The following is a 24088-nucleotide window of genomic DNA, read 5'->3' as shown; positions in this document are numbered from 1 at the left end:
AGAGAGAATCCCAAGCAGGCTCTATACTGCCAGCGCAGAGCCCGATGTGGGGCTTGACCTCACAAACCTTGAGATCATGACCTGAGCTGAAATCAAGAGACTGATGCTTAATTGACTAAGCCATCCAGGCACACCCAGGGTTCACTGGCTCTTAACTCTCAAACACTATCCTTTCCTCTCACCCTCCCTTCTCTCCTTCCTTCTTTGTCAGTGTTTATTGAGGCTCTGCTATATGTCAGGCCCTATGCTATGAGCATGGTGTTCCACAATTGTTGAATCCTTGTTTACAAAGGTGCCTTGCAGTGCATGGGGGGACACAAGAATAAATGAGCAAGTTCTATTTTCAAGGAAACCACAGTTTCTGGAAAACCAACTGGTGGTGTAATGGAGAAAACTGGAGTGAAAGGGATCTAGCATAGCATGCTTGGAATCCTGTGGAATGGCCTATGGCACATCAAACAGGGAGTTGGTGTGATTAGGTAGATCATTCCTGGTGGATATGTAGAGGGGAGATTTGAAGATTATGAGATTGGACAAAGGGAGAGAAGTTTGGATACTGTGGCAGTATTCCAATGAAAGGCCATGAGAACTTAAACCCGAGTAGTGAGACTAGAGAGTAGGTAGGAAGGGAGACTGGAGAACCATTTTGAATGTTAGAATTGCAGGACTTGATTAATGATCAGATGTGGAAGTGACTGAGGCAAAGGTGGATTTCAGAGACGGCTAGCTGCTCATTCAAACACCCTGTCAAGAATATAGTGTTTCTTGCAGAATCACTGATGTTGAGGTACGTTAGCCAGTCTTCACTGTTGTCTGTTCCCTGCCTTGGAGTCTAAAGCAGCACAGCCAAATAACAAAACAGTTTTCCCCAAACACACAAATCCAGCTCTTCGTTGTGCTTGCCTACTGTTAATATTTATCGAGTGCTCACTGTGTGTCAGGTGACTGTTTAAGCAATGTACATGGATTAACTGATTTATTCTCACAAGAACCCTATGAAGCAGTTGGTGGTTTATCTCTGTTTTTACAGATGAGACAACTGAGGCACAGAGTAATTAGGTAATTTGCATGAGACAGTCCCTGCCCTCCTGTTAGTAGTGGTGGTTGGGCCTCAAAACCCAAGCAGTTTGCCTTCAAATCTTGTCATCTTAATCATTATACTTTATGAATGGACTTGTTTTCTTCATTTCTTCTTCAGATTGTTTATCGCTGGTGTATTAGAAACACAAGTGATTTTTGTTAATCACATACCGTGAAACTTTGCTGAATTTGTTCATTAACTTGAGCAGTTGTTCTGTGGGTTCTTGTGGGCTGCTGCCTCAGAATTTTGTTATATATTTTTTTCTTTCCAAATCAGTTTCTATTGATTTAATCTAGAATATCTAAGACCTTAAAAAAAATCTCGTATTTTTAAAAAAGGTAAAAGAAAATTTTTCTTTCTTTTTCTTTTTCTTTTTCTTTTTCTTTTTCTTTTCTTTTCTTTTCTTTTTCTCTTTCTTTCTTTCTTTCTTTCTTTCTTTCTTTCTTTCTTTCTTTCTTTCTTTCTTTCTTTTTCTTTCTTCTTGTATTGTCTGGGTTAGAGAATTTGTATGTTAGAAAAAAACCTAGAAGTGAAGATAATATTCAGCAACATTTTAAAAAACGTGTTTATTTATTTTTGAGAGAGAGAGCAAGTGAGCAGGGGAGGGGCAGAGAGAAAGGGAGACAGAGGATCTGAAGTGGGGTCTGTGCTGACAGCAGAGAGCCCGATGCAGGGTTCAAACTCACAAACTGTTGGATCATGACCTGAGCCAAAGTCGGCCACTTAACCAACTGAGACACCCAGGTGCCCCAACTTTAGTAACATTTTTAAGTGCTAAAGAAATAACATTCAGACCACCATAAGGTTCTGTGGATTGATTTGTTTTGGTTGGAGAAATAAGTGGAGTTACAGCAATATCAGTTACTATGATCAAATGACCCTCATCTAATTAGGTAATTTAGATAGCTCACTCATCCTGGCAAGTTGTGGCTGCTCAAATCTGTTCTTGATTTGAAGGAAATGTGGCTATTTAACTTCCTTCATAGTAAAAAAAATAACTTGTTACTCTCTCCTTGCTAATTTATGGTTCCTTGACAGTCTTGACTCTTTGTTTCCCAGATGGCTCTTCCCCTGCCCTGCCCCATTTCTATTTTGAGTTTTTAAGTTAATAGCCTTTCATTTTTATTATCCACTCCTAAGACATAATGTTGAATTCTATTGATGTTAATATAAGATGCTAAGACCACATTCTTTTCCCACCATTTTAATGTCTGACCCAGACCAATGCTTCCTGCTAACACAGCCTTGACCTTAGCTTTGGGGTTATGATGGATATACAACAAATGGAGCATATCATAGCATCTTAGGACTCAGAGGGACCTTGGAAGTCACTTTCTGGTGAGAAATTGTAACCCTCACTCTACACTCCTATTTTCAGGATTTCAATACATCTTGGAAATGTTACAGTACAGTACAGTTCTTATTCTCAGTGTCAAGATAGAAAAATAGAGACATTTACATCCAAGTTAACAGAGAGGAATAAATAGCAACTAATATACTTATATTCAGATACAGTGCTCTGGCTTTTTGTTCTCAAAGACAGGAAAGGAAAAAGCAGAAACCAAAAATCACAGTGAAGGAGAAGGCTTAGGAATTTGACATCACATCATTTCCAAAGACCTATCACTGAATTCATGACCCCTTGAGTTCATGTCTGTGCACTAGGTTCCCTCTGACAACATCACGGTTTACCCCTTTACCTATAAATTCATATGTAGAGGCAACCAAGTTACAATATCACAACATTGCTCACATATTCTTACTGACATTGTAGTCTGTGACTTCCCCAGTATTTCACATGTATTTATATTACCTTATGATTATCTCTGCAGATTTACTTTCTGTGTACTTCATAAATTTTAATATTAAAGTGGAAAAAATAATGTTTCTTGTTTTATTTTATAATTTTTTAAGTTTATTTATTTATTTTGAAAGAGAGAGAGGGAGTGAGTGAGTGGGGTAGGTGGGCAGAGAGAGGGGGAGAGAGAGAATTCTAAGCAGGCTCCATGCTGTCAGCACAGAGCCTGATGTGGGGCTCGATCCCACAACCCTGGGATCATAACTGAGCTGAAATCAAGAGTTGGCCTCTCAACTGACCGAGCCACCAGGCACCCCAATGTTCCTTATTTTAAATTAAACTAAGATGTACTTAAAGATATCTGGGGAAGAAAATCCATTGGTGAGTCCATTGATATCATTCAACTTTTTTCTATCTTGTATTTTATTCAACTTACAGTATTTTGCTGAAGTCCATTTTGTTGCATTTGAAAGCCCCATAACCTCCTACCTTCTTTTCTTAGGGTTTGCTAGAGGTAGTAGCCATGAACTTATGCTCTAATATAGTATAGCGTAGAGAGAATGTTTAGTTTTAAATATTTAATATTTAGTTTTAAAATAATATTTTATAATTGTGCTCTCAATGATTTAAAAACATAGATTATTTCTGTAGCTCTGGGACTTCAATGTAACAGGAAGGAAGTTGTATGTAATTTATTGATATTTCAAGATACATGTTTTTCCCAAATGACTTAAATCTCCTAAACGAATGGAAGGAAAAGTCATTGTTAGATGTTTCAGCTTATATATTTCCTTGGGTTTTGGGCCACCTTTGGAGGTTGAGATGGCCCAAAGAGGTTCTGAATGATGAAACCTGTGTGCTTCCATTCCTGCTCTATGCCCCAAGCCTATTCTCTGGCTCTTGCATTTGTCCTGCTGCATCTACCTGAAGGCCTTTGCACTGCTATATTCCTTACCCCAGGAATGCTTTTTCTTTTACCATTATCCTGCCTAACGTCTTTTCAAGATTTAGCTTGGATATTACCTTCTCAGGAAACCTTTTTCTGATCCTCTGCTCCAGCTACCGTATTTGATCCTCCTTGGTTTACTCTCATGATAACTTGTACCTTACTTGTATATTTCCAGAAAAGCACCTGGAATTGTAATTAAATGCTTATTTTTCTTTTCATGTTAGTCCGTAAATCCCAGAGGGTTCTCTCTCCCTGGTATGCCATTGACTCCAAGAGGTTATGGAATGTGTGTTATTCATCAGTATATCCCAGGACGTTTCAAAATATATAGACACAAATAAATACTTGCTGAATGAATAGGTGGATAAATTAATAGTTTATGTACTTCAGGGAGTGATGAACTACAACTTTGTCCCTTGGCTTCCTAAAATGATTAAAACCTTTTCTGAAAAGGGTACATGTGCAGCGTGCAGGCAAAAGTGAGAAGTAGCTGGCACCCAGTAGAGTAGAGGCTCGGTGATTATGGTTATGGTGACATCAAATATTCTGAGAATATGGAAGATTTTAGAGCACCTTCTCAGTTCAGGTTTCTATAAAGGTGATTTTTAGATTTGTATTGGCATCCAACACCCCAGAGGTAAAAGACGAGTAAGTACAGTGACTTTCTTACCTTGTTATTAATATTATTTCAACTGTGACTTTAAGTTTACCTAATTCATTATTGGTTCTTTTTTTAAAAAAAATATAATTTATTGTCAAATTGGCTTCCATACAACACCCAGTGCTCATCCCAACAAGTGCCCTCCTCAATGCCCATCACCCACTTTCCTCTTTCCCCCACCCCCCATCAACCCTCAGTTTGTTCTCTGTATTTGAAGGTCTCTTATGGTCTGCCTCCCTCCCTCCTGTTTGTAACTTTTTTCCCCCTTCCCCTTCCCCATGGTCTTCTTTTAAGTTTCTCAAGATCCATATATGAATGAAAACATATGGTATCTACCTTTCTCTGACTGACTTATTTCACTTAGCATAATACCCTCCAGATTTCATTCTTTCTCATTGCCAAGTAATATTCCATATATATATATACATACATATATATATATATATATATATATATATATATATATGTATGTATATATATCATAACTTCTTTATCCATGCATCAGTTGATGGATATTTAGGCTCTTTCCATAATTTGGCTATTGTTGAAAGCGCTGCTATAAACATTGGGGTACAAGTGCCCCTATGCATCAGCATTCCTGTACCCTTGGGTAAACTCCTAGCAGTGCTATTGCTGGGTCATAAGGTAGTTCTATTTTTAATTTTTTGAGGAACCTCCACACTGTTTTCCAGAGTAGCTGCACCAGTTTGCAGTCCCACCAACAGTGCAAGAGTGTTCCCATTTCTCCACATCCTCTCCAGCATCTATAGTCTTCTTATTTGTTCATTTTAACCACTCTGACCAATGTGAGGTGGTATCTCAGTGTGGCTTTGATTTGTATTTCCCTGATGATGAGTGTTGTTGAGCATCATTTCATGTGTCTGTTGGCCATCTGGATGTCTTCTTTGGAAAAGTGTCTATTCATGTTTTCTTCCCATTTCTTCACTGGATTATTTGTTTTTTTTGGGTGTGGAGTTTCGTGACTTCTTTATAGATTTTGGATACTAGCCCTTTGTCTGATACGTCATTTGCAAATATCTTTTCCCATTCCATCAGATGCCTTTTAGTTTTATGATTGTTTCCTTTGCAGTGCAGAAGCTTTTTTTCTTGCTGAGGTCTCAATAGTTCATTTTTGCTTTTAATTCCCTTGCCTTTGGAGATGTGTCAAGTAAGAAATTGCTGCGGCTGAGGTTGAAGAGGTTGTTTCTTGCTTTCTCCTGTAGGGCTTTTTTTTTTTTAAGGGATTAATATCTTTAATATATGAAGAGCTTATATAGATTAATAAGATATATACAAGTTCTTTAGGTGAATAAATCACTGAAAAATAATTCAAGTGACTTATAAAATCTCCAGGAAAAGCAGATTTCCTTATTGTCATAGAATGTAAATCTGTGCATAACAGTATTTATTCAAGTGTAATTTGTATTAGAAAAAAAAACCAGAGATAACCTAAATGTCTAAATTGAAAGAATGATTGCAAACCAAGAAACAGACGCTTAACTAGAGAGAACAAACTGATGGTTACCACAGGAAAGATGGATGGGGGGATGAGTCAGATAGGTGATGGGGATTATGCAGGGTGATGAGCACCAGGTGTTGTATGTAAGTGTTGAATCACTAAATTGTACACCTGAAATTTATATTATACTGTATGTTAACTAACTAGAATTTAAGTAAAAACTTAAAAAAAACTGTATGGTATGTCCATATAGAAGAATATTAAAATGCCATGAAAAGAATCCAGTTTTGGAAGAATAGTGACATGGGAAAATGCTCATAATGCAACATTAAAGAAAAAAATGGGTCAGAAAACTATGTTGTCATATCTTTGTCATGATCCCATTAAAAAAAAACTTTTACAGAGAAAACATCTCTTTTGGCAGCAAAATTTGATCAGAACTAACATGAAGCTGTCATATTTCCTATTACTTTTATAGGCAAGAAAACAATACCAAGAGCCTGATTTGTAAAAGGCCTTCAGAATAAAGCAAAAGTTAATTAGAATTTTAGGTTATATAAGGGCACCTGGGTGGCTTAGTCGGTCAAACATCCGACTTCGGCTCAGGTCATGAACTCACAGTTCGTGGGTTTGACCCCCACATCGGGCTCTGTGCTGACAGCTCAGAGCCTGGAGCCTGCTTCAGATTCTGTGTCTCCCTCTCTCTGTCCCTCCCCCACTCACACTCTGTCTCTCTCTCTCAAAAAAAATAAAAAATAAAAAGAATTTTAGGTTATATTAATATTCCAAAGTAGTAACTATTTTTAGCACAATATATACACCTTTTAAGATTTTATCCATTGCCAGAATGAAATCAATAAGCCTTATTTTAATATAAGTAAATGATAGGTTTTAAATAGATTTCTTTCTTATTGTTTTATTTATTTATTTATTTATTTATTTATTTATTTATTTTACCATTAGCAAGTGAAGCAAGCAAAGGTGTCCTAGGTGGGCTTTGCCTTTGCTTTTTATTTATTTTATTTTATTTTATTTTATTTTATTTTATTTTTTTAAATATATGAAATTTATTGTCAAATTGGTTTCCATACAACTCCCAGTGCTCATCTCAATGGGTGCCCTCCTCAATACTCACCTCCCACCCTCCCCTCCCTCCCACCCCCCATCAACCCTCAGTTTGCTCTCAGTTTTTAAGTCTCTTATGCTTTGGCTCTCTCCCACTCTAACCTTCTTTTTTTTTTTTTTTTTTTTTCCTTCTCCTCCCCCATGGGTTTCTGTTAAGTCTCTCAGGATCCACATAAGAGTGAACATATATGGTATCTGTCTTTCTCTGTATGGCTTATTTCACTTAGCATCACACTCTCCAGTTCTATCCACGTTGCTACAAAGGACCATATTTCATTCTTTCTCATTGCCACGTAGTACTCCATTGTGTATATAAACCACAATTTCTTTATCCATTCATCAGTTGATGGACATTTAGGCTCTTTCCATAATTTGGCTATTGTTGAGAGTGCTGCCATAAACATTGGGATGCAAGTGCCCCTATGCATCAGTACTCCTGTATCCCTTGGGTAAATTCCTAGCAGTGCTACTGCTGGGTCATAGGGTAGGTCTATTTTTAATTTTTTGAGGAAACTCCACACTGTTTTCCAGAGCGGCTGCACCAGTTTGCATTCCCACTAACAGTGCAAGAGGGTTCCCATTTCTCCACATCCTCTCCAGCATCTATAGTCTCCTGATTTGTTCATTTTGGCCACTCTGACTGGCATGAGGTGATATCTGAGTGTGGTTTTGATTTGTATTTCCCTGATGAGGAGCGACGTTGAGCATCTTTTCATGTGCCTGTTGGCCATCTGGATGTCTTCTTTAGAAAAGTGTCTATTCATGTTTTCTTCCCATTTCTTCACTGGATTATTTGTTTTTCGGGTGTGGAGTTTGGTGAGCTCTTTATAGATTTTGGATACTAGCCATTTGTCCGATATGTCATTTGCAAATATCTCTTCCCATTCCGTTGGTTGCCTTTTAGTTTTGTTGGTTGTTTCCTTTGCTGTGCAGAAGCTTTTTATCTTCATAAGGTCCCAGTAGTTCATTTTTGCTTTTAATTCCCTTGCCTTTGAAGATATGTCAAGTAAGAAATTGCTATGGGTGAGGTCAGAGAGGTCTTTTCCTGTTTTCTTCTCTAGGGTTTTGATGGTTTCCTGTCTCACATTCAGGTCCTTTATCCATTTTGAGTTTATTTTTGTGAATGGTGTGAGAAAGTGGTCTAGTTTCAATCTTCTGCATGTTGCTGTCCAGTTCTCCCAGCACCATTTGTTAAAGAGACTGTCTTTTTTCCATTGGATATTCTTTCCTGCTTTGTCAAAGATTAGCTGGCCATACGTTTGTGGGTCTAGTTCTGGGGTTTCTATTCTATTCCATTGGTCTATGTGTCTGTTTTTGTGCCAATACCATGCTGTCTTGATGATGACAGCTTTGTAGTAGAGGCTAAAGTCTGGGATTGTGATGCCTCCTGCTTTGGTCTTCTTCAAAATTACTTTGGCTATTCGGGGCCTTTTGTGGTTCCATATGAATTTTAGGATTGCTTGTTCTAGTTTCGAGAAGAATGCTGGTGCAATTTTGATTGGGATTGCATTGAATGTGTAGATAGCTTTGGGTAGTATTGACATTTTGACAATATTTATTCTTCCAAACAATGAGCATGGAATGTTTTTCCATTTCTTTATATCTTCTTCAATTACCTTCATAAGCTTTCTATAGTTTTCAGCATAAAGGTCTTTTACTTCTTTGGTTAGATTTATTCCTAGGTATTTTATGCCTCTTGGTGCAATTGTGAATGGGATCAGTTTCTTTATTTATCTTTCTGTTGCTTCATTATTAGTGTATAAGAATGCAACTGATTTCTATACATTGATTTTGTATCCTGCAACTTTACTGAATTCATGTATAAGTTCTAGCAGACTTTTGGTGGAGTCTATCGGATTTTCCATGTATAATATCATGTCATCTGCAAAAAGCAAAAGCTTGACTTCATCTTTGCCAATTTTGAGGCCTTTGATTTCCTTTTGTTGTCTAATTCCTGATGCTAGGACTTCCAACACTATGTTAAACACCAGCAGTGAGAGTGGAGATCCCTGTCGTGTTCCTGATCTCAAGGAAAAAGCGCTCAGTTTTTCCCCATTAAGGATGGCATTAGCTGTGGGCTTTTCATAAATGGCTTTTATGATTTTTAAGTATGTTCTTTGTAACCCAGCTTTCTCAAGGGTTTTTATTAAGAAAGGGTGCTGAATTTTGTCAAATGCTTTTTCTGCATCGATTGACAGGATCATATGGTTCTTATCATTTCTTTTATTAATGTGATGTATCACAATGATTGATTTGTGAATGTTGAACCAGCCCTGCATCCCAGGAATGAATCCCACTTGATCATGGTGAATAATTCTTTTTATATGCTGTTGAATCAGATTTGCTAGTATCTTGTTGAGAATTTTTGCATCCATATTCATCAGGGATATTGGCCTGTAGTTCTCTATATTCCCTGGGTCTCTGTCTGGTTTAGGAATCAAAGTAATGCTGGCTTCATAGAATGAGTCTGGAAGTTTTCCTTCCCTTTCTATTTTTTGAAACTTGAGAAGGATAGGTATTATCTCTGCTTTAAACGTCTGGTAGAACTCCCCTGGGAAGCCATCTGGTCCTGGACTCTTATTTGTTGGGAGATTTTTGATAACCGATTCAATTTCTTCGCTGGTTATGGGTCTGTTCAAGCTTTCTATTTCCTCCTGATTGAGTTTTGGAAGAGTGTGGGTGTTTAGGAATTTGTCCATTTCTTCCAGGTTGTCCAATTTTTTGGCATATAATTTTTCATAGTATTCCCTGATAATTGTTTGTATCTCTGAGGGATTGGTTGTAATAATTCCATTTTCATTCATGATTTTATCTATTTGGGTCATCTCCCTTTTCTTTTTGAGAAGCCTGGCTAGAGGTTTATCAATTTTATTTTTTCAAAAAACCAACTCTTGGTTTTTTTGATCTGCTCTACAGTTTTTTAGATTCTATATTGTTTATTTCTGCTCTAATCTTTATTATTTCTCTTCTTCTGCTTGGTTTAGGGTGTCTTTGCTGTTCTGCTTCTATTGCCTTTAGGTGTTCTGTTAGTTTTTGTATTTGGGATTTTTCTTGTTTCTTGATATAGGCCTGGATTGCAATGTATTTTCCTCTCAGGACTGCCTTCGCTGCATCCCAAGCGTTTGGATTGTTGTATATTCATTTTCATTTGTTTCCACATATTTTTAAATTTCTTCTCTAATTGCCTGGTTGACCCATTCATTCTTTAGTAGGTTGTTCTTTAACCTCCATGCTTTTGGAGGTTTTCCAGACTTTTTGCTGTGGTTGGTGTCAGGCTTCATAGCATTGTGGTCTGAAAGTGTGCATGGTATGATCTCAATTATTGTATACTTATGAAGGGCTGTTTTCTGACCCAGAATGTGATCTATCTTGGAGAATGTTCCATGTGCCTCGAGAAGTAAGTATATTCTGTTGCTTTGGGATGCAAAGTTCTAAATATATCTGTCAAGTCCATCTGATCCAATGTATCATTCAGGGCCCTTGTTTCTTTATTGACCGTGTGTTTAGATGATCTATCCATTTCTGTAAGTGGAGTGTTAAAGTCCCCTGCAATGACCACATTCTTATCAATAAGGTTGCTTATGTTTGTGAGTAATTGTTTTATATATTTGGGGGCTCCCGTATTCGGCGCATAGACATTTATAATTGTTAGCTCTTCCTGATGGGTAGACCCTATAATTATTATATAATGCCCTTCTTCATCTCTTGTTACAGCCTTTAATTTAAAGTCTAGTTTATCTGATATAATTATGGCTACTCCAGCTCCCTTTTGACTTCCAGTAGCATGATAAATAGTTCTCCATCCCTCACTTTCAATCTGAAGGTGTCCTCAGGTCTAAAATGAGTCTCTCGTAGACAGCAAATAGATGGGTTGTTTTTTTTATCCATTCTGATACCCTATGTCTTTTGGTTGGAGCGTGTAGTCCATTTACATTCAGTGTTATAGAAAGATATGGGTTTAGAGTCATTGTGATGTCTCTAGTTTTCATGCTTGTAGTGATGTCTCTGCTACTTTGTCTCACAGAATTCCCCTTAGGATCTCTTGTAGGGCTGGTTTAGTGGTGATGAATTCCTTCAGTTTTTGTTTGTTTGGGAAGACCTTTATCTCTCCTTCCATTCTAAATGACAGATTTGCTGGATAAAGGATTCTCGGCTGCATATTTTTTCTGTTCATCACATTGAAGATTTCCTGCCATTCCTTTCTGGCCTGCCAAGTTTCAGTAGAGAGATCTGTCATGAGTCTTATAGGTCTCCCTTTATATGTTAGAGCACGTTTATCCCTAGCTGCTTTCAGAATTTTCTCTTTATCCTTGTGTTTTGCCAGTTTCACTGTGATATGTTGTGCAGAAGATCGATTCAAGTTACATCTGAAGGGAGTTCTCTGTGCCTCTTGGATTTCAATGCCTTTTTCCTTCCCCAGATCAGGGAAGTTCTCAGGTATGATTTCTTCAAGTACTCCTTCAGCACCTTTCCCTCTCTCTTCCTCCTCTGGAATACCAATTATGTGTAGATTATTTCTCTTTAGTCATCACTTAGTTCTCTAATGTTTCCCTCATAATTCTGGATTTTTTTATCTCTGTTTTTGTCAGCTTCCTCTTTTTCCATAATTTTATCTTCCAGTTCACCTATTCTCTCCTCTGTCTCTTCAATGGTTGTCTCCATTTCATTTTGCAGCTCATTTATAGCATTTTTTAGTTCCTCCTGGATGTTCCTTAGTCCCTTGATCTCTGTAGCAATAGATTCTCTGCTGTCCTGTATACTGTTTTCAAGCCCAGCGATTAATTTTATGACTATTATTCTAAATTCACTTTCTGTTATATTGTTTAAATCGTTTTTGACCAGCTCGTTAGCTGTCGTTATTTCCTGGAGATTCTTTTGAGGGGAATTCTTCCGTTTCATCATTTTGGATAGTCCTTGGAGTGGTGCGGAACTGCGGGGCACTTCCCTTATGCTGTCTTGAATAACTTGCGTTGGTGGGCGGGCCGCAGTCAGACCTGATGTCTGCCCCCAGCCCACTGCTGGGGCCACAGTCAGACTGGTGTGTGCCTTCTCTTCTCCTCTCCTAGGGGCAGGATTCACTGTGGGGTCGCGTGGCCCGTCTGGTCTACTTGCACACTGCCAGGCTTGTGGTGTTGGGGACCTGGCATATTAATTGGGGTGGATCGGCAAGGTGCACAGGGGCGGGAGGGGCAGGCTCAGCTCACTTTTCCTTCAGTGATCCACTTTGGGAGGGGCCCTGCAGCACCAGGAGTGAGTCAGACCCGCTGCTGTAGGGATGGATCCGCAGAAGCACAGCTTTGGGTGTTTTCGCGGTGCAAGCAAATTCCCTGGCAGGAACTGGTTCCCTCTGGGATTTTGGCTGGGGAATGAACGAGGGAGATGGCCCTGGCGAGTGCCTTCGTTCCCCGCCAAGCTGAGCTCTGTCGTCTGGGGCTCAACAACTCTCCCTCCCGTTGTCCTCCAGCCCTCCTGCTCTCTGAGCAGAGCTGTTAGCTTATAACCTTCCAGATGTTAAGTCCCACTTGCTGTCCGAACACATTCCTTCCGGCCCCTCCGCTTTTGCCAGCCAGACTCTGCTGGCTCTGCTTTGCTGGTGGGCACCCCTCCTTCCCGGCTCCCTCCCGCCAGTCCGTGGAGCGCGCACCGGCCTCTCTGCCCTTCCTACCCTCTTCCGTGGGCCTCTTGTCTGCGCTTGGCTCCAGAGACTCTGTTCTGCTAGTCTTCTGGTGGTTTTCTGGGTTATTTAGGCAGGTGTGGGTTGAATCTAAGTGATCAGCAGGAAACGGTGAGCCCAGCATCCTTCTACGCCGCCATCTTCCTCCTCAATCCTCTCCTGTAGGGTTTTGATGGTTTCCTGTCTCACATTCAGGTCCTTTATCCATTTTGAGTTTATTTTTTGTGAATGGTATGAGAAAGTGGTCTAGTTTCATTCTTCTGCATGTTGCTGTCCAGTTCTTCCAGCACCATTTGTTAAAGAGACTGTATTTTTTCCATTGGTTACTCTTTCCTGCTTTTTCATAGATTAGCTGGCCATACATTTGTGGGTCCACTTCTGGGTTCTCTATTCTATTCCATTGGTCTATGTGTCTGTTTTTTGCCAATACCATACTGTCTTGATGATTACAACTTTGTAGTGGAGGCTAAAGTCTGGTATTGTGATGCCTCTTGGTTTGGTTTTCTTCTTGAATATTACTTTGGCTATTCCATACAAATTTTAGGATTGTTTGTTCTAGCTTTGAGAAGAACGCTGGTGCAATTTTGATTGGGATTGCATTGAATGTGTAGATTGTTTTAGGTAGTATTGACATTTTAACAATATTTATTCTTCCAATCCATGAGCATGGAATTTTTTTCCATTTATTTGTGTTTTCTTCAATTTCCTTCATTAGCTTTCTATAGTTTTCAGCAAACAGATCTTTTACATCTTTGGTTAGGTTGATTCCTAGGTATTTTATGGTTCTTGGTGCAATTTGTAAATGGGATCAGTTTCTTTATTCCTCTTTATGTTGCTTCATCATTGGTTATAAAAATTCAACCGATTTATGTACATTTATTTTGTACCCTGCAACCCTGCTGAGTTCATGTATCAGTTCTAGCAGACTTTTGGTGGAGTCTATCAGATTTTCCATGTATAACATCATGTCATCTGCAAAAAGTGAAAGCTTGACTTCATCTTTGCCAATTTTGATGCCTTTGATTTCCTTTTGTTGTCTGATTGCTGATGCTAGGACTTCCAACACTATGTTAAACAACAGGAGTGAGAGTTGACATCCCTGTCGTGTTCCTGATCTCAGGGGGAAAGCTCTCAGTTTTTCCCCATTGAGGATGGCATTAGCTGTGGGCTTTTCACAAATGGCTTTTATGATGTTTAAGTATGTTCTTTCTATTCCGACTTTCTCAAGGGTTTTTATTAAGAAAGGATGTTGTATTTTGTCAAATGCCATTATTTGGTTCTTAATGCATTGTAATTTTGTGTGGATATGTGCCTCCTATTATGATGTATTAACTTCATTGTGAGTTAAGAGCAATAATGTTAAAATTCTATTGGCATCATTGGGCTTTATTTTAAACAACTTATCAATAAAGCCACACCAATGTTAAGGAGCTGCCTCTGGTTATGGCTCTCTATAGTATGTCTATAAATGAATATGGAATTTGAATCCTGTGATATTGTACTCAGAGAATTTGGGGCTGAGCGTCTTACATTTTCAAAGGAGGAGTGTAAAGCAAAGAAAAATATGTAACAGATGATTCTTGTTACAGTTATAGTTGAAAAAGACAGAGAAAGAGAGAGAACAGAAGAGAGAAGTAGAGATAGCTCTAGTCTAACTTGTGTCTGGTTGTTGAAAGCAATGGCATTTTCTTGGGGACTGGGAAAGAAAAATATTAATTGATACACATGGTGGTTAAATTTATGTGTCAACTTGGCTAGGCCACAGCACCTAGAAATTTGGCCAAACACTGGCATAGATGTTGCTATGGAAATTTTTTAGATGAGATTAATATTTAAGTCAGTAGATTTTGAATAAAGCAGATTATCTGCCAAAATGTGGGTGGGCCTCACCCAATCAGTTGAAGGCCTCAAGAGAAAAATGACTGACTTCTCCTGAGGAAGAGGGAATTCTGCCAGCAGATTGCCTTTGAACTCAAGCTGCAACACCTACAAGTGTTATCTGAATTTCCAGACTCCTGCCTACTCTACAGAGTTTGGACTTGCCAGCTCCCACAGTCATGCAGGACAATTTCTTAAAATCCATCCCCCTCTCCCTCCTCCTCTCTCTATATGATATATATTATATATATATATATATATTTTTTTTTTATTGGTTCTTTTTTCCTGATCTTCTCTAATACAGTAGCTATGTTTAAAATGTCATCTCTCACCCTAGAAGAGAAAGCAGGAAAAGATCTCTCTGACCTCAGCCGTAGCAATTTCTTACTTGACATATCCCCAAAGGCAAGGGAATTAAAAGCAAAAATGAACTACTGGGACCTTATGAAGATAAAAAGCTTCTGCACAGCAAAGGAAACAACCAACAAAACTAAAAGGCAACCAATGGAATGGGAAAAGATATTTGCAAATGACATATCGGACAAAGGGCTAGTATCCAAAACCTATAAAGAGCTCACCAAACTCCACACCCGAAAAACAAATAATCCAGTGAAGAAATGGGAAGAAACATGAATAGACACTTTTCTAAAGAAGACATCCGGATGGCCAACAGGCACATGAAAAGATGCTCAACGTCGCTCCTCATCAGGGAAATACAAATCAAAACCACACTCAGATATCACCTCACGCTAGTCAGAGTGGCCAAAATGAAGAAATCAGGAGACTATAGATGCTGGAGAGGATGTGGAGAAACAGGAACCCTCTTGCACTGTTAGTGGGAATGCAAATTGGTGCAGCCGCTCTGGAAAGCAGTGTGGAGGTTCCTCAGAAAATTAAAAATAGACCTACCCTAATGACCCAGCAGTAGCACTGCTAGGAATTTACCTAAGGGATACAGGAGTACTGACGCATAAGGGCACTTGTACCCTAATGTTTATGGCAGCACTCTCAACAATAGCCAAATTATGGAAAGAGCCTAAATGTCCATCAACTGATGAATGGATAAAGAAATTGTGGTTTATATACACAATGGAGTACTACGTGGCAATGAGAAAGAATGAAATATGGCCCTTTTTAGCAACATGGATGGAACTGGAGAGTGTGATGCTAAGTGAAATAAGCCATACAGAGAAAGACAGATACCATATGTGTTCACTCTTATGTGGATCCTGAGAGACTTAACAGAAACCCATGGGGGAGGGGAAGGAAAAAAAAAAAGAGGTTAGAGTGGGAGAGAGCCAAAGCATAAGAGACTCTTAAAAACAGAACAAACTGAGGGTTGATGGGGGGTGGGAGGGAGGGGAGAGTGGGTGATGGGTATTGAGGAGGGCACCCGTTGGGGTGAGCACTGGGTGTTGTATGGAAACCAATTTGACAATAAATTTCAAAAAATAAAATAAAATAAAATGTCATCTCTCATCAGTTTGTGTATTTTTCTCTTTATAACTGTAATATTAAAACCTTCAGCCTGTTCAGTAGGCTCTCATACCATTGTGTGCTAAAGAATCAGGGTGTATCATTACAGCATAGCAGACAAGATTTTCTCCTGCTAGATTATAGAGGATCTATGAATTGCAGCCCTGAAAATTTCCCCTGCCTGCCAGAAATAAGCATGAAGAAGTGGAGAAAAAATTAAAGATGAGAATTCTATTTTCAGACCCTGGTAAAGGAGGTTCCAGTTTGAGAGAAGCTATGGGAAAAAAAAATGACTGTTCCCAAATCAATAACTGAGTCTTCTGTCATTCAGCTTGCTTCCAGTTAACACCTGCTTCAGCTAAGGCAGGGATGCCACCAGAGTCCAGGTTTAGCATCCGTATCCTCCTTTTCCATTAGCTGTTATACCAACTCCTCTTTTACATGGGCTCTGCTTTATGCTCTTTGTCCCTTCCCCTCTCCCCTGCCAGCCCTTCAACTCCCCTCTACCCTACCCACCCCCCTCCCCCACCTCAGGTTTCTTTATTCCCTATGGTCCTGCTGGAAGACTGAGATACTATAATAAAAACATATACTGAATGCTTTTTGAGTGTTCATTACTGTTTTAAGTGCTGTATACATCTCAAGCCAATAAACCCTCATATAGACTCTATGAGAGAAGTACTATTATCCTCCCAATTTGATAGGTGAGAAACATTAGGAATTTGAATAAGTTCCCCGAGGCCATATATGTAATGGCAGAGCACAGATTTGAACTAAATTAGTCTGAGTCTAGAGCTTATATGATTCAGCTCTACACATGACAATTAATGCTGAGGTGTACACGAATGGTCCTAGCTTAGTGTGCCATCCTTTCCGGTCAGATCTGGATTTTATGATGATTCCCAGATATGGTATTTCTAGATTCTAGAACCGGGGGAGGGTATCCAAGAGGCACCCAGGCCTTTCATAATAACCCTCCAAACATATCGTTAGATTGCGTCTTCCTTTCTTTCTTCTATTATTTTGTTAATTGTCAAATGACTTGCTTTTATTTTATTTATGGCAGCATTACTTTCATCTATACAACAACTCTTTCTGCTTCTGAATTTCTAACTTACGATGAAGCTGGTATTTCAGAATTAGGGAGGATGTTGTTGCTAGATAGACAAATTTGCTAGCCGTCATTTAATATATCTGTATGTGTTTTCTCAGCCCTATTGGCCTCATAGAAGAAAGCAGAGACTTACCCTAGTCACCAGGGATGCACACTAAGTTTGAAGAGATTTATCCTGGAAATTAATAATGACCTCATATTGCAGATGAGAGCTCTGAAGCTAGAGAGGTGTGATAATGTATGTAGAAGCACATTCCTGTTGAAATTTGCATGTAATCTTAAAGGATGAGTAGGAATGAACAAAGTGGAGAAAAGTATGAAGAACATTCCAGGAAGGAGCAAGGAGATTGGGGTGTGTAAAGTGGCTGGGGAGTTGAGAGAACTGTGAGAAGTTCAGTCTGGCTAGAGGTGGGGGGAGTGGTTGGGGTGGCTCAGGAGGCCGGGGCAAGATGACAATATACTTTACTCTGAAAACTAAAGACAGCTGTTAAAAGATTTTGGAGAGGCCAAAGGGTGGGGAAGACTTGTCTACTGCTGACTTGGAAAATGGATAAATGGGGGATAAGGTGAGATAAAGAGAGATAAGGGACCACGGTTGGTGTCAGTTTGTCTGTTCGGTTTCCCTTCACTACTGTTTTGGTATCAGCATCTTTGTCTTTTTGTCTGAGGTTTGCTCCTTTCCTACTCCTGTGTTTTTGGTGAGGCTTTCAGTCACTTTCCTGTGCCCCTTATCCTTAGTCAGAGAGATGCATACATTTCCTAGGCTTTAGCATCCCATGCCCATCATGGCATCCCATCCCTGGCACTCTGATCTGTCCAAGTATAGGCACCTGACTCCAGTTAGGTCAATAAGATTCTAAGACTAGGGTTTTAAATGCACTAATAAGGAAGATGGAAGCATTCTTTCTTCCAGGGTTCCTAAATAGAAGTGATGGAAACTCCAGTCTGCCAATGCCCATTGTTTAGTTTCCTAGGGTTGCCATTAACAAAATTCCACAGACCGAGTGTCTTATAACAATAGAAATGTATTCTCCCTCAGTGCTGGAGGCTGCAAGTCCAAAATCAAGTTTTTGGCAGGGCCACGTCCTTTCTGAAGGCTCTAGGGGAGGATCCTTCCTTGTCTCTTCTAGCTTCTGGTGGTTACAAGCACCCCATGGGGTTCCTTAGCTTATCAACACAGCACTCTGGTCTCTGCCTTCATTGTCACGGGGCAGTCTTCCCACTGTGCATCTCTGTGACTAAATTTCCCTCTTATGAGGACAGGAGTCATTGAATTAAGGTCCACCATGATCCAGCATGACCTTATCTCAACTTGATTACATCTGCAACGATACTATTTCCAAGGAAGGTCTCGTTCACAGGCTCTGGCGGGGGGGGGGAGGGGTATGAATTTGGGGGCAGAAGCACAGTTCTACCCAATACAGCCGTATTCCTTGATGGTTTGATTCCCTAAGCCCATGCAGTATGACAGAAAAAGGCCATGGCTCACAGTGAGACAGATAATAGGTGGAGAGAATATTGGCAGGGAAGGAGTCCTGGCTTCTGGTCTCTAACTGCCCTATAATTGCATTGAGTTCCCAAGGTTATTCTTCTGACTTTGGCTACCCAAATTTCCTTCCTTTCAGAAAAGTGCCTTCCCCCACATTTTTTTTTTCTTTGCTTAGGCTACATTGAGTTAGGTTTTGATCTCTCCCTACTAAAACAATTCCAATAAATACAGAAATTATGGCAGCATTCCAGGTGGAAAGAGAAGCAAATCTGAGCTATGGCAGTGGTGACAGGAATTGGATGGAGAGGAATTTATTAGGTGGAATCGACGGGGCTTGCATTCTATTTAAATTTGGATTATGGGAGAGGATAAATCTCTAATGATCATTGGTATGAATGAGTAGATGGTAGGACCATTCTCTGAGAAAGAAAATAAAAAGGAGTATAAAAATGCATGAAATTTGTGGACTGGGTGGCTCAGTCAGTTCAGCATCTGACTCTTGGTTTTGGCTCAGGTCATGAACTCACAGTTCATGAGTTCGAGCCCCACATTGGGCTCTGGGATGGCAAAGCAGAGTCTGCTTGGGATTCTCTCACTCTCTCTTTCTCTCTCTGCCCCTCCCCTGCTTGCTATCTCTCTCAAAATAAAATAAACAAAAAAATTGCATGAAATTTGGTCTTTGTGAACTTCTCTAGACCATGATTATTTATAAGCCTTCTGAAGACTTTGCTTTCTTGAAGTCAGGGAAACATTCATTTATATATATATGGTACTTAATGTAATATAGTGGGCACATGGCAGGTGTGCCATAATGTTTATTCAGGTAAATATAAAAACTGAGATCTTGAAAAACACAATTTCTCGTTAGCCAGTAGAACATATGACGTATGTTCTTTGGCCTGGAAATGTATTGATGCTCAGTGCTCCAGAGTGTCCCTCATTGTGTGTAGGAGACTGTATGCCAAAGGTCACTGGAATTGTATTCATGGGACAGTCAGTAAACCGTTTGAAAAAGAGGGAAAAAATTAAACTCATAGTATCATCAGTGGGGAAGCTGAATATATATTAAATATGTTAACGTAAAGTTGAAAGATGCCTTCTTCTTAGGACAAACAGGCTTAAGTGTTTTGATTCCCCCTGCCCACATTTCTTTCTTTAAGGTATGTAATGATAGAAACTCCTTGAGGCAAAAATCAAGTTTTCAGCTGCTTATGGCGACTGCTTATGGATCAATAAATTCTGGCTCAAAAGATCTGCTTGGACATCATGATAACATGGGGACATTGCCAAGGTATCTCTTTAAGGAGTTCATAATATATCAGTATAGTGCTTAAATGTTGATAATATCTGGACATCTCAGAATGTACATTTAGAATTCATAACACCCTGAGCGACAATTTGGAACGAATACATTTAGTGATAAATGAATATGTTTGCGTGTGAACTGATCAGCAGGTCGAAAGTGTTGTGGTTTTATTTTTTATTTTTTGAGGGTGGCAGTAGTATTGCAGATGGACATTGAAATATTTTTATTCACTGATGAAATCAGGGGCTACATTTGTCAGTCTGAAGAAGAGACTTTTGGATCCAGACCTCCACTAATAGTGCATGGAAGTGTATTGCTATTTATTTTGCATAACACAGTTGTAAAGGATTTTTAAAAATACATCTCTAGGCCAACAGATGAATTACTGTTTCCATTCACGATGGCCATAAAGAAAATAAAATAGCTGTAGGACATAAAATCAATTGTTTTACTGAATCTGACAACTTTATGTACTTTGTGAAAAATCACGTGAGGTGAAATTTAAACTCTTAATGTCTCTGTTGTATGGCTTTCTCTGTCCACTCCATCTTGCAATTACTTGGCTCTTCTTTCTTTCTTTTTTTATTTTATTTATTTAATTAATTTATTTTTTAATTTACATCCAAATTAGTTAGCCTATAGTGCAACAATGATTTCAGGAGGAGATTCCTTAATGCCCCTTACCCATTTAGCCCACCCTCCCTCCCACCACCCCTCCAATAACCCTCTGTTTGTTCTCCATATTTAAGAGTCTCTTCTGTTTTGTTCTCCTCCTTGTTTTTATATTATTTTTGCTTCCTTTCCCTTCTGTTCATTTGTTCTGTGTCTTAAAGTCCTCATATGAGGGAAGTCATATGATATTTGTCTTTCTCTGACTGACTAAATTCGCTTAGCATAATACCCTCTAGTTCCATCCACGTAGTTGCAAATGGCAAGATTTCATTCTTTTTGATTTACTTGGCCCTTCTTTAAACCCGAAAGCATATTTATGAAAGCCAAGGTATGTATATTCCAGCAAACTTTTCTTGAAAATCATGTGTTCTAATAGGATTTGAGAGCTTGGAAACTACACGGGTTAATTTAATAGGCGAGATTGGGCTAGTACCCCACTCCCACCCTACCTTTTAAACATTTTCTTTCACAGGCTTTGGCTGTTTTTTTTTAAATCTCATTTTTCTATGACAGGGTTTCAAAATTAGAAATTTTTAAATAATTTCCTTAAGATTACAAATAATGTGGTAAGTAAGATAAAAAAATTCTTGTGTGCAGCACTTTTTAAAACGAGATGACTTCCTATGGTGGAATCACTCAAGTGCTTCAGGTTACATAAGTGACTCTCCGGGAGTCAGGCACCTAACGAGAGACATTTGCTTTCCAGGCCAGTAAGTACCATTTAAGGAAAGCGCTGTGGTGATTTGCCATACAATAAAGGAGAATAGTGCCTTGCGGCTTTACAGTTATCTTTCTTCCAAAGAACTTACAGTGTTTTTACGTAGACCATTTCCTTCATCCTGAAAACAATTCCTGGGTAGTATTCTGTATTATATATTGTTCCCAAGGCTCCCAAGTAATTTATTTAGTGGCGATTATTTGAGCTCCTACTGTGTGCCAGGCTGTTACTGGGTTAACAAAGCAGAGTTTTGTGCACATCTCTGGGTAGCAGAGAGATCTGAGCAATTATTATAGCAGAGAGTGTGGCTAAGGATATGTTAGGCGTGAATGCAAATGCCCTGGGGTCCCAGAGGGTAGAGTAACTACTGTGTTTGGAGGATGAGGCTGTAAAGCTTTTAGAGAAGAAACTATTGAGGACAGTTTCAACAATACGAGAAAACAAGGATGGAATCTCTCTCTATCCAACTTATTTTCCAGGCAGAGATATTCTCCATGTTTAACTTACTTCCACAACCATGAAAAGTGGCTTAGGGGGTGGGGGGAATTTGGGAAGGAAGTCAAGAGAGGATCAGAATAATTCGAGGGCCTTTGAGGAAAAAAATTTTATGTATCTTCCAGAGATTCCGTCCTCTATTCCCTACTCCTTTTTGTGAACCATTGTTAACGACGGGAGTGGGTACCAGTTAGTTCGTTCGTGCTGTGCAGAAAAATACTGATAGCTTCTGCCCTAGGGTGTAATTTTGTCAATTGGAAGAGCGAGCTTTATATGAAGTTATTTTTTATGAAATCCTCTTCTTAAAATTATTTATTCTATAAAATGTATCTGTTATGAATTCATGGAATCTTCAAATGCAAAGAAAAGGTGTTCTATAAATGAGACGTGATAAATGACGTGTAGCTGAGTGAAATTCCTCCTCCTTCTTGGCCAACAACCTGCTGGTTGTACTCTTCCTCCCTGAAGACAGGACTGGTTGGGGCTGCAATTGGTTGGATTCAATCAGTAAGAATTTAAGAACTGCGAGGCAAGCTGTTGAGGGGAATTATGGATTTCCTGTCATTTCTATGACAGCTGCGGAGTAGGAGAAATCTTTCTTAGAGATGAGGGCTGATCATGGTAAGGTCCCTGGGTGAGCCGTCAGAAAATCAAGGTGCTGGTCCTGGCTCTGAAACAAAATACTCCTGTCATTTAACCATTCAGAGCTTCAACTGCTTCATCTACAAAATGGCTTGTTTAGATTTAATGATATCTCAATTCCTTCAAGGAGTAAAATTTTATAATTGTGTGACTGCATGAATGAACATTGTTACAAGCCTTTTACATTGGAATATTCCTTTGTTCAAGGAATTTCCTTTGTTTGTTATGTATTTTCCCCCTCTCCCCTGCCTGAGAAATTGCTGTGCATCCTTCAAGGCCCTGGGAACAAATGAAAGAACTGGTATATTTTGAGAACTGATGTCTGTGTGCTAGGTAGGTATGGTCATAAGTAGGGTGACCGTATGGCCAGATTTTGCCTGTTACCCTGGGATAATTTTTAATAGTGCTTTCTCATACTCCCAAGAGTGTCCTGGGTTAGACAACAGATTACCTGATTTTAAGGGTTTTACAAACGTTAATAATTCTCATAGCAGTTCTGTGAGGTGGATATTATTATCCCCATTTTCCACGTCAGAAAAGCTATAATTTAGAGAATATTGAGGCATTTCTTCAAAGCCTCATTGCTTTTAAGCAGTAGTTCTGTCCTGGTATTCTGACTTCAGATGTCTTTCACTGTACCTTGATACCCAGATCAAGTAAAAGCTATTGCTGGCTCACACGCATCCCCCGCAGACTTTCCCGTAGTGCCCCCTACGTTTGTTTTTGCTACTGAAAATTCTCCTCATGTACATAAGCATGTGCATGTCAGAGGCTTCTCTCACTGGACTCCGTTCCATCCTGAAAGCAAAACCCTTGTTTTATTTACTACTGCATCAGCAGCATTTAGCGCACTTTGCCTGAGTCTATGTTTACATGCGCCCGTGGTGTATTTACTAGAGGGCTTGCCAACGTGTAAGATCAGGAGCCTTCCTTTCCAGTTCAGGCTCCCCAGCCTGGAAGCTTATGTGACTTTGAGCAAGTTTGATTTTTTTTTTTTTCTGAACCAGACCCAACTAACTTCCAGAGGCCGTGAGGATCAGAGTGGGTAATGTATGAGAAGAATTAACACTTATGGAGTGTTTCTCTTTCTTAGACATTACACTAAATTCTCCAGGAGATAGATGATCTCATTTAGTGTTCACAAGAGCTTCCATGATAGGGACCTTAACTAGATTTAAAAATGTTAACTGCTCGACCCATGAGTTACAAAGCTAGGGAGTAGCAGGTGCAGGCAGGATTCCAACCCACCTACCTGAAACACAGTTTTTCTCTTGTAAATCAGTGGCCAAAGGCAAGATAATAGAAATAGTGAAGGAGTCTTGGGAATTCTCTGCTAAAGGGTCTCAGAGTAAAGTATCAGGATTGTAGTTTGTATTCTGCCAGGATTCAGCAGCTATCTTAGTCCCTTCGTGTAGGGCCTTGCTCTCTGAACCTGCTGGCCACAGCAGCAGGCAGGTAGATATCTGCCTGCATGGCACTCTGGAGCCCTCCTCCTGACTGCGTGCTTGGGTTGTATAGCTAGAGGCGATGTGGTGTAAGATTTGGCTCAGA

Source organism: Neofelis nebulosa, chromosome 8, assembly GCF_028018385.1.
Source record: "Neofelis nebulosa isolate mNeoNeb1 chromosome 8, mNeoNeb1.pri, whole genome shotgun sequence".
Lineage (NCBI taxonomy): Eukaryota > Metazoa > Chordata > Mammalia > Carnivora > Felidae > Neofelis > Neofelis nebulosa.
Note: the sequence above shows the minus strand (reverse complement) of the source record.